The sequence below is a fragment of the Labeo rohita genome, chromosome 1 (assembly GCF_022985175.1).
Source record: "Labeo rohita strain BAU-BD-2019 chromosome 1, IGBB_LRoh.1.0, whole genome shotgun sequence".
In the NCBI taxonomy this organism is placed as follows: Eukaryota; Metazoa; Chordata; class Actinopteri; order Cypriniformes; family Cyprinidae; genus Labeo; species Labeo rohita.
This window is the reverse complement of record NC_066869.1, coordinates 38520290-38538659: the sequence shown is the minus strand read 5'-3', so window position 1 is coordinate 38538659 and position 18370 is coordinate 38520290. Positions and strand designations below refer to the sequence as shown.

At 35.4% G+C, this 18370-nt stretch overlaps 1 protein-coding gene across 2 annotated transcripts in view; it reads right to left on the bottom strand.

Annotated features, from left to right (window-relative positions):
- LOC127167824 (zeta-sarcoglycan) overlaps window positions 1-18370 on the bottom strand; it is a 309249-nt gene that overhangs the window by 289938 nt on the left and 941 nt on the right. The gene's annotated exons all lie outside the window — the stretch shown is intronic.

The following is an 18370-nucleotide window of genomic DNA, read 5'->3' as shown; positions in this document are numbered from 1 at the left end:
TTTGCTGCCAGACCGGAATGGTAATTAGAATGCAGGCGGATCACAGAGGGAATAGTACCAAAGAGCACTCTAATTCATACTTGCGCTGCCGTGTAGCGGAGGAGGTTACGCACCAATAAGAGTACGAGTTGGGGTAAAGACCTCCAATGGGGATCCACATTAGTGTGGTCTCGTCCAATGTGGGGGGAGTCTCCAATAAAAGCTTGATTGTTCAATCAAAAGAAATTGATGTGCCATTAAAACTCAAACGAGGTGGTGAGTATCAGCAGGGGTAACACGGTGGGTGTGATAGGAGAGACGAGATGGATTCAAAACAGCCAAGAAATAGTATTAAATTGTCCATAAATACAATGGAAACAGAGACAGAAGAAACACTCTGCAGGAGGGAAAGAGATGACAGCAGGCTGTAGATGAATGACAGCTATAGCATTTCTGTATCTCAAACAGAAGAATACAGTGCAAAACCATGGGTTTGATTCCATGCAAATGTAGAAAAGCAAAAACAGGGTAAGGGGCCATTCACACATAACATCGTTTTTCTATTCCACTGTGCTTCTTTTCCATTGTTTTTCTGTGTAAACATGCAGGACGTCTTTGACCGATATGATTGTATCTCACATATGACACAGCATCATTAAAACTCACCACTCAAACGATTTCAACTTCTGAAAAAATGAAAAAAAAAAACGTAAGATTTACGTTTTATTTATGGGGCCATTCACACTTTAAATGTTTTTCCATTCCACTGCGTTGCTTTTTTCTGTGTGAACGTACGGTAGATGGACATTTTTGACGGTTGTGTTCGCATCTTGTATCTTTTGCAGCATTTTACACCTGACTCAGCATCATAAAAACTTGCCACTCAAATAAAAAAGGGGCCGCTCATACAGAAAATGTTTTTACATTCCACTATCTTGCTTTTACATTGTTTTTCTATGTAAACATGCAGTAGATGGAAGTCTTTGACCGTTGTGTTTGCATATTGCATCGTTTGAGGCATCTTGTACATGACACAGCATCATAAAAACTCGCTACTCAAATGAAAAGATTTAAACTTTTGACAAAAAAGCTTCTCTAGACTTTACGTTGTTTTTATGGGGCTGTTCACACTTAAAACATTTTTCAATTCCACTGCATTGCTTTTACATTGTTTTTCTATGTAAACATGCACTGTTTTCGAAAAAAAAAAAAAAAAAAAACATTCAAAAAAACAAACTTAGGTTACTTAAAAGTTTGATTCCACACCCTTCCCTAAACCCACTGGACTTTTTTTTCCACGTCGTATTTTTGTTTCTGAACGATGGCACAGTTTCTTAATCACGTACCTCCTGCCAGTACTATCAGCAGCTGTTTACCAGTGTATCTAGGGAGAAGACACCAGCTTTACTGTTTTATTCATGTTTTGTCACTGCTTTTACTAACAAAACTTAACACACAGAATGACACTTGCCTCTGTCTGCCAGATGGATTGAAAGAAATAAGCAGAATGCAAGCTGCTCACTGAAAACATTCACTTTCGGTGGATACAAGCATCAATGAGAAATGCGTTATTTTAAATGTGAGTTTAAAAAGAAGAACAAAGATCCACATACATATAGATAAATGCCAAATATCTATATATGTGTGGATTTTTTTTTTCACTTGTATTTGGATCTAAACACCTAAAGCGTTGTTTACCTTTTTCTTCTTAATGTCATCAATAGAGGTTCACTTACCAAATTACTCATATCCTTTTTCCCATCAGCTATGAATCATAATGTTATCCATATAAATCATTTCTGAAAACATGAAAAAAAAAATAACAGTGTGAGAAAAAAACAAAAAAGAATAAGCAAGCTGTGAAAAAGACATCATGTTGTTTCTAAAATTAAATAACTGGCAAGAAAGATTATTAAAATATTATCTAGAAAATAAGTTTGATGTTAATAAGTTAATTAACCTTTTTTCAGTTCAATTTAGATTTCTTTGAATAATGATGAAATAAATAATGTGTAAACATTATAATAAACATCTTAACATGTTAACTTTGACAGCCCTAAAAGTACATTTTGTATATTTTTTCCCCCTAAAATGTTAAAAACCTCTGTCCTGATCACTGTTTCAAGCCTACACCTACCAAATGCGCTCTTACATCAAACAGATTTGGGTGAACACCAGAAGTGCCTTGATGCTAAAGTACAGTATTATCTGTGTTGATGCCCTTCAGAAGCACAGGGTCTTGACATTGCTCTATTTTCTGAAGATTGATCCACAATCTAGCTTAACTGATAGAGCACTGGTTCAATTCTCAGGGAACGCACAAGTCGCTTCGAATAAAACCATCTCCCAGATACCTAACATGTAGTTTAATATAGTTTATATGCCTGGGTTTGCTTTGCGCTTTGTGTTGAAATTACTTTGAAGGTCTGAAGTAAATCCTGAGAGACAAAGACCTGCGTTGAGGTGACGCATTTGCTTATGTTATGACTAACATCGATCATATGTCTCGCTTTTTAATAAACTCCATATGAAACTCTATATGTGATTTCACCCAGGCGCCGTTCTTGTCCGGGCGCTGACAGATCATCAAGTGTTCATGACAGTCTTGAACCTACTTGAACCTTCATACTTGAACCGCAGATAGGAATGGGAATAGGACAGAACAAGAACTAGAAAGTAGAGCAAATTGCTGGGCTGAATTGCCAACCGGTATATCAAAGCAGCTCTCGAATGACTCATACAATCTGACCCTGAAGTGGACTGCTCAGTAGCTGCAGAATTTTTTAAACGGTCAAGGTGTTAAATGATGACAGTGGCTGGTTTCCCTTTCGCAGGGCAGCTCCGGTACATCTGGGACTCTGTGAAGAACCACCGGGCCTTAGTTCAAATATCACAATCAACGTGACCCTGATCCATTGGGTCTGAATGCTGTCCCCCCCAGAGGAAGCCTTTTTTTAGATCGCTCCCAACACCAGCCTCTTGCAGATATACACACACCTAGCTGGAGTAGACGCTCATGCTCGCCGCTCTTCACAGGCACCAGATGTCGGTGGTCAGGGATGACATGGCAGTGTGTGTGGGGGTGAATCCTTTTCCCTTAAGGAAAGACTACTGAGGTGTGGTCTCTTTTTCACCTGCTCAATAATCTGAGGTGACTGTGGGAATCATAAGGCCACCAACAGGTCCAACTGAATTTGCACACACACAGTCACACACATTCCAGAGACATCATAGCATGGAGGATCAGACCCATTTGAATTCTACACAGAATGCTATATTTTATAGCGATATGGATGAGATTAGAAAGAGAAATGGTTAGACAAGTAAAACAGATAAGATACTTTTTAAACTACACAACCTCAGCATGATTATAATCACTGTTTTGCTTTAGTAACAGTCTCATATTGAATCTAAAGGGGTAATCTATTAGACTGTGGCTGTCAAATGCGGCTTTACCGAGCTTAACGGCTCTGGCCCAGGCTCTGATATATAAACAAAACGCTATTGGATACTGTTTTTTTTTTAAAAAGGGGGCGGGCTACTTGATATGTCCCACCCTGTCTTCCTGTTTCAGTTAAAATTATTATGGACCTTTAAAGCGTTAGTTAGGGCCAGAGCACCAATGGTGCGAGGACCCTATTAGAATCGCTCAGTTTTTTTCTTCTTCTTCTCCAAAATTAATTCATTTTTGAGGGCCTAAACATGCATGAAAACTCATGAAATTTTGCACACACACCAGAAGTGGTGAAAATTTACATCTGATATGGGTTTCAGAAGTGGGTGTGGCAAAATGTCTCGATAGCACCACCTATAACATTTCAACGAAGTGCCTCTCGATCTATGTTTCACATACATGTACGAAATTCACAACACCAAAACCTACAAATAAATCTACGTTACGAAGCCCTAAACCAAACACGAAGTTTGGTGAATTTTCTCTGCAAGTTTTGTGCCGTTTTTGCCATTTCAGGCTTGTATTTAAATGAACTTCTCCTACAGATTTAAACAGATCAACACCAAATTTGGTCAGTGTAATCTAAAAGCTTTTGTGATGTAAACTGCGAAGTTTTTGTTGAAGGGCTTGTCCATGGCGGCCTGACAAATTTTGATGTTTCAACAAAAAAGGAAGTTGTTCTAATGCAGGCATACAATGTACAATTTGCTCCAAACTTCACACTTTTGATAAGAGCCCATATTCAGTTATAGTCATAGCGCCACCTGCTGGCAACAGTAAGTGGCATGTTTTACATTCTAACAAACTCCTCCTAGAGATTTAAAGACGTAAACATTATATTTGGTTGGTCTACTCTAAAGGCCTTTGCGATGTTAATTTGTGAATATCTTGAGTTTTCATTTCAGGGCGTGTCTGTGGCGGCCTAATAAAGTTTGATATTTTGCCATAGATGTCCAATCTGCCCCAAACTTAACACATTCGATAAGAGTCCTGGCCTGAACACATCTAAAGGCCAATATTCTGTTATAATCATAGCACCACCTCCTGGTAACAGGAAATGACTTTTTTTTCACTAACTTGAACATGCAATGTCCCATCTGCGCTAGATTTCACATGCTGGACATCCAATCTGCCCCAAACTTAACACATTCGATAAGAGTCCTGGCCTAAAGATATTTAAAGGCAAGTATTCAGTTACAATCATAGCCTCACCTGTTAGCAACAGGATATGTCATGTTTTACACTAACTCAAACATACCATGTTCAATCTGCAGCAAACTTCAAAAGTCCTGGCTTGAAGACATCTACATGCCTATATTCAGTTATAGTCATAGCGCCACCAGCTGGCAGCAGGAAGTTTGGCACATATAAATGACTTTGACATATTCCTCCTGTTTACCACTTTAAATGTGTATTGCTCACCGTTTGCTGTTTTCACAAAGCCACCGGGTGGCACCGAGGGCCCTTTCAACACTGCTTGCAGCTTTAATTAAAATGTTATATTTTAAATAGCCTAATTCCAAATTCATATTCCAAATTAGAAATCATCATAATGCAGCCAAAGATAAATTATGAGAAATACAGATTATTTCACTTTCCTTTCGTTCATTTGTCACGTGACAGACGCAGTGAACAAATCAGGTTTTGCAAACGCATACAATTTCACAGATATTCACAATTGTCATTTGCTTCTGCTTTGTCTTCATTTGGAACTTTTTCAGTTGTGAAGCAAAAACAGTAGAAAATGCATCTGACAATATTTCTCTGTCTAAAATATCAAGTTAACTGCTTGTTTATTGAACTGTTACTTTCGAGTAAAGTAAGCAGTGAATAATACAGGGGTGCCACTGTATTGTCATTTCAAAACAAGCAAGGTTTTTGTATCTTGGTATTATCCACTATTCTTTTATGCATGAGTACATTGCACGTGATCTATACAGACCAGAGATCTGCTGACAATCTGTTGGCTCTGCCTACGAAAGGACAAATGTTCAGTCCTACATTTACACATATTTACACACAGCGAGAGGATTACATCTAATTTACATACAAAGGATATTAAAATGCACAAGCAGCAGACGTGTAGCGGAACTAGAAGGTGGCGAAACCTACTTTTGCATTAGCAATGCAAAGTCTCTGTTATCATGCCAACAAACCACACTGATCTTTCTACTGAGCCACTGTAATTGTGATAATGACATATTCATTGCAGTGGTCTCTAATTGATTTTATTGATTTATGGGAATAACATACACGGCATGAAATGTGGTGTAAAATTACCTAATATTTTACTTTGATGACTATTGATTAGGCAGTTATCAAACTACAGGTGAACTGACCCATGACTGACCCATGACAAACACATAATGAATCCTCCATAAATACATAAAATACACCGATTATCTGCAGGTTGTTTCAGTATTTCTGTCTTCACTGAAAAGCAGATTACAGCTCAGAGAATGGCTTTGACTTATATCTCTGATGACTCTAATAAAAGTGATCAAAATTTGTGATTCATGAAAATTCAAATTAATGCATTTGGATTCTCACAGGTCCATATCAATGTTTTGTGTTGTGTTAGGATCTCTTTCTTTGCTCATTGACGTTATCTTCACTGCTGGACTTCAAGACTAAAGCATCAAGCAGCAGGGCTTTGTTAGGGGAACCTTTCATGTACCAGAGAAATCAATGTTAAAGCAGATGAAGAAAAAAAATGTATTATTTGGAAGGCCAATCCGAGAAACCTGTCGAAAATCTATTACACATCAAAGAACATGACTTAGAATGGCATCTTTGTCTGATTTCAAAAGACAACGATTTTCTATATTTCAAATTTAAGCTTCAATGAATAGAGAAGATGTTCCACTAGCAGCCACTTCAATTAATTACACAGAGGGCAACACTTCAGGCTAAACTTTGAAATTCTTCAAAAACTGACCTTACTTTCAGCAAACTGTATTTGTCATTACAGTCATTTATAAAATATATACTGTTCTGTTCTAAAGACCACAGCCCTAAAGACTGTGAAATGCATGATAAAAGCTTTTCAGGTTTTATTAAGCACTAAAGCACAAATAACTTGAAAAATGACTAAATTAAATTATAAGAAAGATAAACACACACACAGATATATCATTTTAAATAAAATTATTAAAATGAAAATAAAAGATGTTGCACATGAATACATTACATTGTAAGTAAATTAACACACATATAATTTATTCAAATTTAATAAAAAAAAAACTTAATGCACAAAAGAATACATATAAAATTAAATTATATAATAAACGTAAACTGGATTACATTATTATTTTTTAACAATATACCCTACTGTTCAAAAGTTCTAATATGCTGATTATATATAATAAATCAGCATATTAGAGTGATTTCTGAAGGATCATGTGACACTGAAGACTGGAGAAATCATGCTGAAAATTCAGCTTTGAATCACAGAAATAAATTATATTTGAAGGATATTAAAATACAAAACTGTTATTTTAAAATGTAATAATATTTTGCAATATTACAGTGTTTTCTGTATTTTTAGTAGATTTTTCCCCTTAAAAAAAACATAAATTTTGAACAGCAGTATATCTCACTACATATAGTAGTAGAAGTAATATGAGTATGCTTTTTTGTATCATATTAGTATTATCTGTGTTTATCATATTAGTATTATCTGTGTTTAATATTTGCTAGAAAAAGACAAGAAAGAAACACTAATTTGGTCATGTTTTGCAGGAGAAACCTTGAAGTTTATAAATACTGTTTTTTTTTATTATTATTTTATATATTTTCTGCATAAGTAGCAACCAGAAATCTTGTGGAACGTTTCCTTGCTTTATAGAAGAATACAAACGAAAGCTTTTTTCCCTAGAAAAGTGATGATAAATCATTGCCTCATCAAAAACTATTTCCGATGGGATTCTGCACCAGTCATATTTTTAATGTCAACCAGAACAGAAAAAAGGTAACACTGAAGCCTGCTAAGTAAAAGGGGACACTTCAAAAAGCAATAAAACACATCTTAACAAGTGAACTGTCAGAAGTAGTTTCTGTTTCGTCCTTGATTCGTCTTACAGAACTGCCTACAGGAGATTCTCTGTCTGAAAAGCAATCCGATTTGAATGTCTGTTTTATTTAGCTGTTTTGTTTAGAAAATGGCATTCTCTTTGTGCCCGGTCTCCGCTCTGCAGGAGAAGCGCTAGATCTCTTTGTTGTTGTCATTGTTGCTTGGGTGATTTCGCTTGCTTGTTTGTCTTTTGTTTTTATTTTGATTTCTCAAAAACATAATAGAATTGTGAACATCAAATGGAGGCTTTTCAAGGCAAATAAAATAATCTTAAGCCGGACATTAGTCGTGGAAGAGAAGCTGAGGCGGACTGCCTTACCGCGGAGATCAAAAAGATACATCAAAGGGCCCAAGAAAAACACATCCAAAAAACAGAACATCTGAAGCCCCAAATATCAGATAGCTCCGCAACAAATGCAACACAAAACAACCCCGCATGCCAGCCGTACCTGGGACGAGAAGGTGGCCCATAACAACAAAGTTGCTTTTAAGCCAGTTGTTTGATAAACACCAAAGGAGAACGGCTCTCTTGACAGTCTATTCGAACCATAACAAAAGTCAACCAAAAGAAAGACCAGAAAAGAAGCACAAGTAGATCTAAAATACAGTGTTTAATTACCTTCTACTCCAGATACTTCAGAGTAATCATGTCTTGCTCTCTTTGCTATTGCCATGGTTACTGTCAGCCAAAGCTACAGTGCGAGAAAGCCGAACTTTAGCAACATTACAGTGCAGGAACGCAGACTCCGACAAAGAGAAAAATCATTTTAGTCTGCAGCATCCACAGGTTGGTAACTAGTGCACTTGGGAGATACGCTGAATAATAAAATATTTGGCAAAAAGGTTTCCTATTATTACAGACCATCCAAAAAGCAGCCAGTGACAACCACCCAACCAAAACAAGCCAAAATTACAAAGAATCTGAAGTACTTTTATCCTCCCAACGTGGTACTTCAAACTCCAACTGTTCAAACAGTCCATAAATTAACAGACTTTCTCGTCTAAACAGCTTGTAATGAGGTCAAGAGTGGAATCATGGCTGAAAAAAAATCCAAATGCAATCCCACAATCATTTGCGCTGTCATCATGGCAGCGCGCTTTTAACAAGGAAATGTTGGGATGAGAGTTATGGTAATGAAGAGTCATGGCAGAGATACCGAAATGTAAACACCTCACCGCTCTCTGAGGAACCATGTGTGAATTTACAGCAGATGAATGCAGCACCAGTCTGTGTGTAATGACTGTGTGTAATAGTGAGTGAATTTGGCATGCTCAGCATGCTAGTGGCCTCGATGAGATAATTGCATCGGCGCATTAACTCCTCTTGTGCGATTGTAGGCCTAAATCTCAGGCTTTCACTCAATTCTTTTCCACTTGCTTCTTGAAAATAAAGACCTACAAGACATGCTCGCTAACTCCAGTAGAGGAAAAATCCATTTATTTTTTTGGAACTGGACTGAACTTTGATGTGCCGGAAGTCTTGTGTTCAGATCTTCAGAAGCCAAGTTGAGCCAAGTTTCTTTGGCTTGGATGGTACTTTCAATACTGATGCAATATTGAGAAGATATAGTGTTTATTTTTAACTAGAATTTATATTTTATTTAGTAGGAAACTGAATGTGCATTTAAAGAAAACTTTACTATCAATTGTAAATCCTCATAAAGAAATATTTACATTTTATTTAGCTTGAAAATAAATGTGCATTATAGACTCTGACGTTAAAAAAATGAACTTTAGTAGCAAATATTTGGCGCACACACACGTTTCTTTTTTATTATGAAATATAGTGCTTTTTAACCACTGATTTTACATTTTATTTTAATAGCACTTATTTGTGTAGAATATTTTTGCATAAAATGTTAGACATTTAATTATTTTTTGTAATTGTTGTTAATAATACATGATGAACAAAAACAGAAATCTGATCATATTCAGTTTTGATCAAACTAAACCTTAAAAATGCTGGCTGTTAAACACACACACACACACATTTTTTTTTTATTATTAAATAAAGTGTTTTGTTTATATCTGATTTTACATTTTATTTACTTTAATGGCACATATTTTTGTAGAATATTTTTGCCTAAAATGTTAGAATTCTGTTCATTTTCTGTAATTGTTGTTAATGATGTACAAACTAAAAACAGAAATCTGATCATATGCAGTTTTGGTCCAATTAAACCTTAAAAATGCTGGCTATTAAACACACACACACACACACACACACACACATTTCTTGTTTTATTATTAACTATAGTTTATATATATATATATATATATATATATATATATATATATATATATGTCTAAAATGTTAGAAGTTTGATAATTTTCTGTAATTGTTGTTAATGATATATGATAAACAAAAACAGAAATCTATATATATTAAACACACATGCACATTTCTTTCTTTCTTTCTTTCTTTCTTTCTTTTAAATTCATAATTAATAAATATAGTTCTCTTTTAGCAACTGATTTTACATTTTATTTACTTTAATAGCAAACATTTGTGTAGAATATTTTTGCCTAAAATGTAAGATTGCCTATCATGCCTAAAAATGCTGCCTTCCATGTTTTATGGGGACATTCCATAGGCGTAATGGTTTTTATACTGTACAAACCGTATTTTCTATCGCCCTACACCTACCCTATACCTAAACCTAGCCCTCACAGGAGACTGTGCACACTTGTACTTTCTCAAAAAAAAACTCATTCTGCATGATTTATAAGCCTGTTTCCTCATGGGGACCTAAAAAAGGTCAAAATTTACCGGTATTACTGTCCCTGTGGGGACATTTGGTCCCCATAACATGATAAATACCAGGTACACGAACACACACACACACACACTTATTTTTTTATTATTAACTATAGTGCTTTTTTAACTACTGATTTTACATTTTATTTACTTTAATAGCAAATATTTGTGTAAATTTTTTTCAATTTCTGTAACTGTTGTTAATGATATATGACGAACAAAAACAGAAATCTGATCATATGCAGTTTAGGTCAAATTAAATGTTAAAAATTCTAGCTATTAAATACAGTGTTAAATGGCTGCAATTAGCAATTTCTCTGCTTTTACGAAGAAAAAAACATCATAAAAAATTTTAATAAAGGTTCTGGGATTTGACTGACAGATCCATTGACAGAAGGTTAAAATGATTAAAAGTAATCATTTGCAAAGTACTACGTGTGCATGGTCTATGAAGGTACGAAGAAACATAAAGAAGAGCAGAGTGAATTTGCAGTCTGAATGTGCAGGTTAATTGCATTGGCACCTTGCATTTTGATACGTATCTTTGTCATTCCCTTAGTTAATTATTTGAAATAGAAATGACCGAAGACCAGTGCTAATAGTGTATGCTCTCCAGAGGGGTCAAGGCAGATGTAAAGTCGAAAAAGCAAGGCGAGAGAGAGACGAGGAGGGGTCACGGGGTATTAAAGCTGAGAAGTGAGAGGTGCAGAGAAAGCGAGTTTCTGAGACTTTGAGGTAAGAGAATGAGAAATATAATTGAATTGAAGTTTCAAATGAAGAACAGAGATGGGAAGAACGACAGAAAGAAGAATCTGGCCTCTGGTATCCTCTGTCACTCTGTAATGCAGCTGGTTTTACGGTAGGCGTATGGCCCATCTCACCGTGCCACTCGCTTCATTTGGCTCATGATGTGGTCCATCAGCCTAGAACCTAGAGTGGGCATTTCTCTCTCTTTCTCTGGCTTCTCACTTCTTAGCTCTTTCTGTGACCATTCGAAGCTGCTATTATCTTGTCACTGCCCAGTTGTAACTTCACAGTGGGAGATCATTGCAACAAAGCTGTCCCTCTCCTCAAGAAAAATAAAAAAATCAAGAGTTGTGAACACTCAAAATATCATTGACATCAAGATGCAAAGTTTGTTCTCATGTTAGACTAAAATACTAAGATGCTTAGCTGTGCACAAAACAGATGAGGAAACTTCTTGAGCTTTTTCAACTAGTGTAAATGTTCACTGAATGTACACTGAATGTCACTACAACTTTATGCTAGCAATTTTATCATTCACAGTTTTGAGTCCTGGGCTGCGTTTCCCAAAAGCATCGTAAGCCTAAGTTGATCGTAGCTCCATTGGTGGCAATGGGTCTACGATGTACTTAGGCTTACGATGCTTTTGGGAAACACAACCCTGTCTGCTTTCCAAAAAAAAAAAAAAAAAAAAAAAAACGGAATGAAATGAAATCACCAAATTTTAAAGCATGTACTTTAATGTTTTTTGTTTTGTTTTGTTTTTTAAACGTTTTTAAATGAACACACTTTTTCTTTTAGTGATGTGAGAGGCAAATATTTTTTTGACACACTGAATCAATTGCTTCACAAAATGATTTGCTATTATGATGGTTGAAGCACCACATGCTGTTTATTCCTGCTGGTCAAAACTGTGTAAATGCAGCAAAACCTCAGGCTAAACTCACATAAAAACACCTTTTACACACCAATTGCAAAGGTTTTATTGAAAGTTTATTCTACTAAATGCAGTTACAAGTAATGAAATTTAATTACATTTTTTAATTTTTTAATTTTTTTTGTTTTGTTTTTTATGGAGAACTCGGATAAACGGGCCGATAAGAGACTATTAGCTGCTATTCTTACTTATTCATTGTGCAAATGTGTCTTCAAAAAATGTCTACAAATTTAGTGAGATTCTGTAAAAAAAAAAAAACACAGACATGGGTTCACTAAGATCACCCCCTAGCAGCAAATCATTGAAATTTTGAAACATTTCGAAACGGTTATGAAGTAACAAAGCCTTGTTTCCCGAAATCACATGGCAGTTTGATACTCACTCCAATCCTCTGGTTCAAAACAAATTTGCAAAGGTTTCGAAGCTTTACAAAGCAATGCTTTGAATGCACCCATCACAACCTTAGTATTACTATAGAAATTTGTGTGTGGGATTGTCTCAACAAAAAGGCTTGTTTTGTGGACATTAAAATGTGTATTAATCTAACTAAATAGGTGAAATTGCTGAACTAGCTGTTGTTTTTCACAATCCTCATGCATTTGAAGTGTATCGTTGTGAGGGTCAGTTTGTACTGAGGGTCAGTACAATCAGCTACAACAGAAACTCACACAATATATGCTTTCAAAAAGGGCTGTGTGTTTTAGACACAGTTTGGCTTTAAAATCACAGAAGCTTTAATCTAAGCAAAGATGGTTTACTCAAACAAACAATCCAACCTGCCAGACATGAGAGGTTTGGTTACCATGGCCACCTATTGGTAAAACAATGCCTGCAATTAGCGGAGCTTTTCTGATATTGCAATTGCAATTATAATGTGTGCGGTAATAGATTAAGGTCAGTGATTTATGGTGTAAATTAAACCGCAATTAAATCAGAGTTCATTTTCTTCTTTGTAATACGAGAGCAATGTTAAATCGAAATTGCATCAAAACAATAGATTTGAACCGTTGTAATTTCCGAACTATGCCACGCATTATGAACCAGTTAATCGCCAGTTTTCTTCCTTGGCGATGTTAACCTTTTCTTAACATCACCTGTTCAGATGTCACATTGAAGTGCTTCCTCTTCTTTCCTGTTACACACTCAAGGCTATCTGGGGGAAATGTTTAACACAACTCTTTTATTCCTCCGTCCTTCAGCTATAATATATATTAATCATTTGATACTGCTGTTACTGAGAGTTGCGTTGTAATCGGACTGCCCTTTCCCACTGGCAGAGTTAATTAAGTGTAAAATGGATGGAGGTGGGAGGGACAGGAGGGCTGGAGGGGGGGGGCGATGGGAACGAAAGCTTGGCAAGGACCCCGATACTCGAAGCACACAGTCTGCTGAGGGGATCAGGACACCGATGGGGCCTTCATCTGCCACTCAAACTCGGACCAGCACAGCAAACCTAAGAGAAGATGGATTACGGCCATTTGTGATGCTATTAGTGCTATTGAGTGGGTCTGTTGCTCACCGCAGCTTTTACTGGCCGGTCCAGGATCAGCATGCTGAGTGCTGACATTGAAGACCAAAGCAAGCTGTCCATTTGGTTTCCAAAAAAGAGTGACTCAACCTACAGAGTTAAGTGTTTTTTGCTTTTTTAATGAAAAATTGATGCATGTTATGCAGTGTGACCAAAAAATCACTTTAAAGGTCTTTGCTCCCTTTAGAGGAGACAAGGGAGGCGGTGTCTCCTCAAAATATTGTCTGAGAAACAAAAAATCATAGTACAGAAATCAAATAACACCAATATTACAAAAGTGTATCAATCATTTGTTTTCCTAAAGAAACACTGTCCAACAGTGACACCAGCAGGCAAAGTTACAGCAAGAGTCTGCGTCTCTTGCACCTCCCCTGAGCCCATTGAGTTTTAACAGACTCTCTACACTGTAAAAAACAATTTGTTGAGTCAACTTAAAATAATTTGTAGCCTGGCTGCCTTAAGATTTTAAGTTCAGTCAATTCAAAAAAAGTTTATTCAACTTTGAATGTTAAATTATACTAAGTGACAACTTAGATATTTGAGTTGAATCAACTTAAAATTTTAAGGCAGCTGGGTTACTAACCCATCTGTTAAGTTTAGCAAAAAAAAAAAGTTTTTACTTAGTACAACTTAACATTTCAAGTTGACTAAACTTATTTTAGTTGACTGAACTTAAAATTTTAAGGCAGCAGTGTAACAAATTATTTTAAGCTGACTCAACAAATTGTGTTTTTTATTTTTTACAGTGTAAAGCGTGCGGTGAGTTTGGTGGGGGGGTAACTGAGAATGAACGGGGAAAAGTCACATGAGAGGAGGCAACGCCTCCATCGCGACATGATTGGATGAGTGGTTATGTTCGACTGTGATTGGTTAATGCCCGCCTCTTGTGTTTGTGAGGTTCCACGGTCGTAAATCAGTCTAAATGAACAATATAATGGCGTTAATGGGAAGACTAATTTTAAAAAGTAAGTAAACAACTCACATATTTAACCATATCAAAATAAGACTTAAAATGGCATGAAAACATAATCGGTGGGAGGTTTTTTGTGAGTAATCAGCTTGGTGAAATTTAAAGTAAAGTTCCGCATCTGTGACCAATATTTACTGACCTTTGATGACTGATGATCCAAAAAAATCAAAAACAATTAGAAGTTAACTATTAAAAAGAATAGCTAAATATAAGTTCACAAATTAAATATATTGTTTAAATTGTTACTGAAGTTATTATTTTTTAATAAATGTAAAATGCTTAAAAACACTAACTTGATGACATTTATTGGCTTTAATAAATAGAATTTTGATAACATTGTTCATGTAAAAATATATATATTTTTATATTTTTCTGATAGAAAATGTGACTGGGACATGAATTTACATTTTTAAAAAAAAACAAAAAAAAAACTTGATCCTGGAGGATCTTTCTAACGATTACATTTTAACCTGACTTTGCAGAGCAGAGCTGAATACAAAAAATGTTTTTGCCCTTCACTAAACAGAAATTTGGTGTAGAAAAAAAAATCACTAAGAAATGCTTGTAGTTTATACAGTTCAAAGAAATGGCTAGTAGCACACTGAATTACATGTACGGTGATCATATGTCCGCTTTTTCCCAGGTATACCTGACATACGAAATATCCAGTTTTTGGCTTTGTTTTCCTACTGATAGTTTCTTGTCCTCATACATAACATGTATGCTTTTTTGCATTGCTTTGACTGTTCTATGTAGGTCCCACCGTCTCACATACCACAGTTGGTCGATGCACAATGCCTACAACTACTTTTCAGCCATTACTTTTGCAAGTACAAAAACAACAGGAAAACAAAACTAAAAACTTTTTAGGGAATTTAGAAATTCCAGCCAGTGAAAAAGAAGATGTATGGTAATTAAATGTGAAATTTTTAAGTAGAAAGACTGACGTTTAATTTTCTTATAAAATGTATTCCACAAGTCTTAGTTTTATGTACCTTTTTTTTTTATTAATTTTTTTACAGTGTATTACAGTCCAAAACACCACTGGACCTAACTGACTTTCAACAAAAAACAGAAATATTTTTCAAAATACATTTTTATTTTATTTTTTGTATAGAATAAATAAAGAGGGTGAGTAAAGAGTGACAGAATGTAATTTTCTGAGTGACCTATCCCTTTAAAACCAATGAAGTGAAGGTTTGCACGCTTATTAATGTATGTCTCGCTTGAGTTTTAAATCTGTCATCAAAGTTTGTGGTCCAACCCAAGCTTTTTCGGGTCCCTTCTGAGGAAACTTTCACAGAGGTGGTAAAGGATTGGCAGTAAATTGAAATGACACTCCAAGAGATTAAGAAAGGCATTTCATCAGCATCTGAATTCATAGGACACATACGCCTCCAGATAAGAGGCGAACCAGAGATGCCAGTTTAATTAAAACTATCACTGAACAACCCTGTTAAGGACAGAGAACTGTTTGCCTCATCAACACTGTTTTTAATGACTCCCCTATCTCGAAATCTATTCTTGTCCTGTTGTCTAATGAAAAGAGGCCACTGGTGATACTTCACAGAGTTCATGTAACATGTTTACATGTTATCATGATTCATTAGAAAAGTAATAACAAGAAGAATGTGCAATTACTAACAGCTCGACAAAGCAATTACATATCAAGTACATGTTGTTCATTAGAAGTACCCTGCTTAATTAATTAGAGAGAATTACATGAAAATGAATGTAAGTGTGACAGCGTTGCTCTACAGAAGAGTTGCTGTTTTATGACGCTCTTGATCAATTTATTAAAATTCGCAATGCTGATTCATCATTAATTCTGTCCCATAATAAAATCTGAGTTTGGTTCTCCCTTCTTTGTTGCAAATACAAAAAGGCTTTGTTGATTAAACCAAGCCAGAATGTGTCAAGCTAGAATTAAGGCAGAATGTGTCATTTTTTACACAATAAATAACAGAAAAGCTGTAAAATAATCATAATAATTATAATAAAATCTCTTCTCAGCCTCCCTGATAAGTTGACAGCCACTGAACCAGGGAGACCAGAAATTAGTGTTCATTTTCTTATATGGCTCTGACAGGTCTAGACTAGTGATTGATCAGACTATGCACATTTGTTTTCCTTATTATAGTATAGTGTTTTCCCTCAGTAGCTATTATTGGTAGTTTTTCTATACTGTATAGGGCTGGTAGTATTATGTAGTGTTTGTCCTGGTTTCCAAGGCCAAAGGCACACAGAATCATTATCCAAATATAAGAACTTTTATTTGATGGATGGATTGAAATGGTGCTTTTGAGAATCGCTCATTTAATAAATAAAGACACCTGCTTGGTTTAAACATCGACCCTTTGAAATATCAAAAATAACAAAACACAAACCGAATACAATAAAGAAATCAAGTGAATTATATGGAGAGAAGCAAATCTCTTGACGACAGATGCCAATCAAATGGAAACACACTTGGAATTTTGCTGCTAGATCTATTATATAGACATGTTCAGGATCTCTTTCACTCTCCTTAATGTGGGTCCGGGAGAGAGAGAGAGAGAGATAGAGAGAGCATTACACAAACACCGAGATCACCATCAGGTTTATTATAGTTAACTAAAACTAAAACCATAGAAAGTTCTGTTACTTGAAGTAAAATAAAGTTTAACTAAAATAAAATAAAATATTAAAAAGCCTACTTTATTATTTTATTAAGCTAAATTAAGTTGCTAAAAAACAGCTTCATTTCAGCTTGAAGCATTAAAATAACTAAAACTGTAAAAACTATACAATAATAATAATAATAATAATAATAATGACAAAAACACAACAAAATTAATAAAATTTAAAAAACATAAAGTAAAAACTAAATAATAAATAATAGTAACAAAAAGCTATAATAGTATGTCAATTATGCTGAAATAACACTGAAAAAAATAGAGATTTTTTAAATGGAAAAATAATGTAAATATTAATATAATATAATTTACACAAAATCTATTTAACAAGGAAATATGCATGCTTTTACATTGTTAAAGTTAATAAAACTGTATTTTTACATATTTAAAGGCACTGGATTACATTTTAAGGAGAAGGGGGAATTCCCTGGCAACCATCACTTCTGTTTAAATTTTATTTAAAAGGTTAGTTTGTTCTTATTTTGTTTTCATGTATGCTCCTTAGAGTGTTTTATGTTGCTTAGTTAATGCTTGTTGCATTATTTTTCTGTCTTTTGCATTAACATGATGGTGTTTTGTCTGTACTTATTGTTGGCACCAACTTTAAGTCATCATGGCTTTCCATTGATTCCAACAGAACATCGTACAGTAACAAACAGACTTTCATAGCTCAAAATAAGTCATTCATATAATAGCATTACATAAATGCATTTCATGCACAGTTAGGAAATGTAAAATATGCAATCACCAAAATACCCTTGTAACATCATAACTCGACTTCCCACGGTAAAGTACTGGCAACCACAGTTGCTACCCAACATTTAATATTTTACAGTGCAGCAACGGCCACACAAATCTCCCATACAGCTGTTCTCCAGTCTGAACTGTGGAGCTGTCCACTGCCAGAGGTGCTGAAACACACAATCCCTCTGCGGGACTTCTTATCTCTTTTGTGAAAACGCTCAAAGATAAACACTGAGCAATAAGATACGAAAGCTCGCGAGTTCAAAAGTTGTTTTGAAGACATACCATTGCATATGGACAAATGAGAATGCACGCGATGGAAATGCCTAGAGTGGGAAGCCGATCGAGGGAGGGGTTGAACGGGAAAAGGACTCATTTTTTTTCCAGAAATCCATACCTCATGTAAGGTTTGTTAGCGAAATACGCGAACTGTTTGCGAATTGACAGGTGATCAGAAGGCTTTAGCAGCAGCCCCAGACATCGGCAGCTGTGCCTTTAATGGCCGCAAC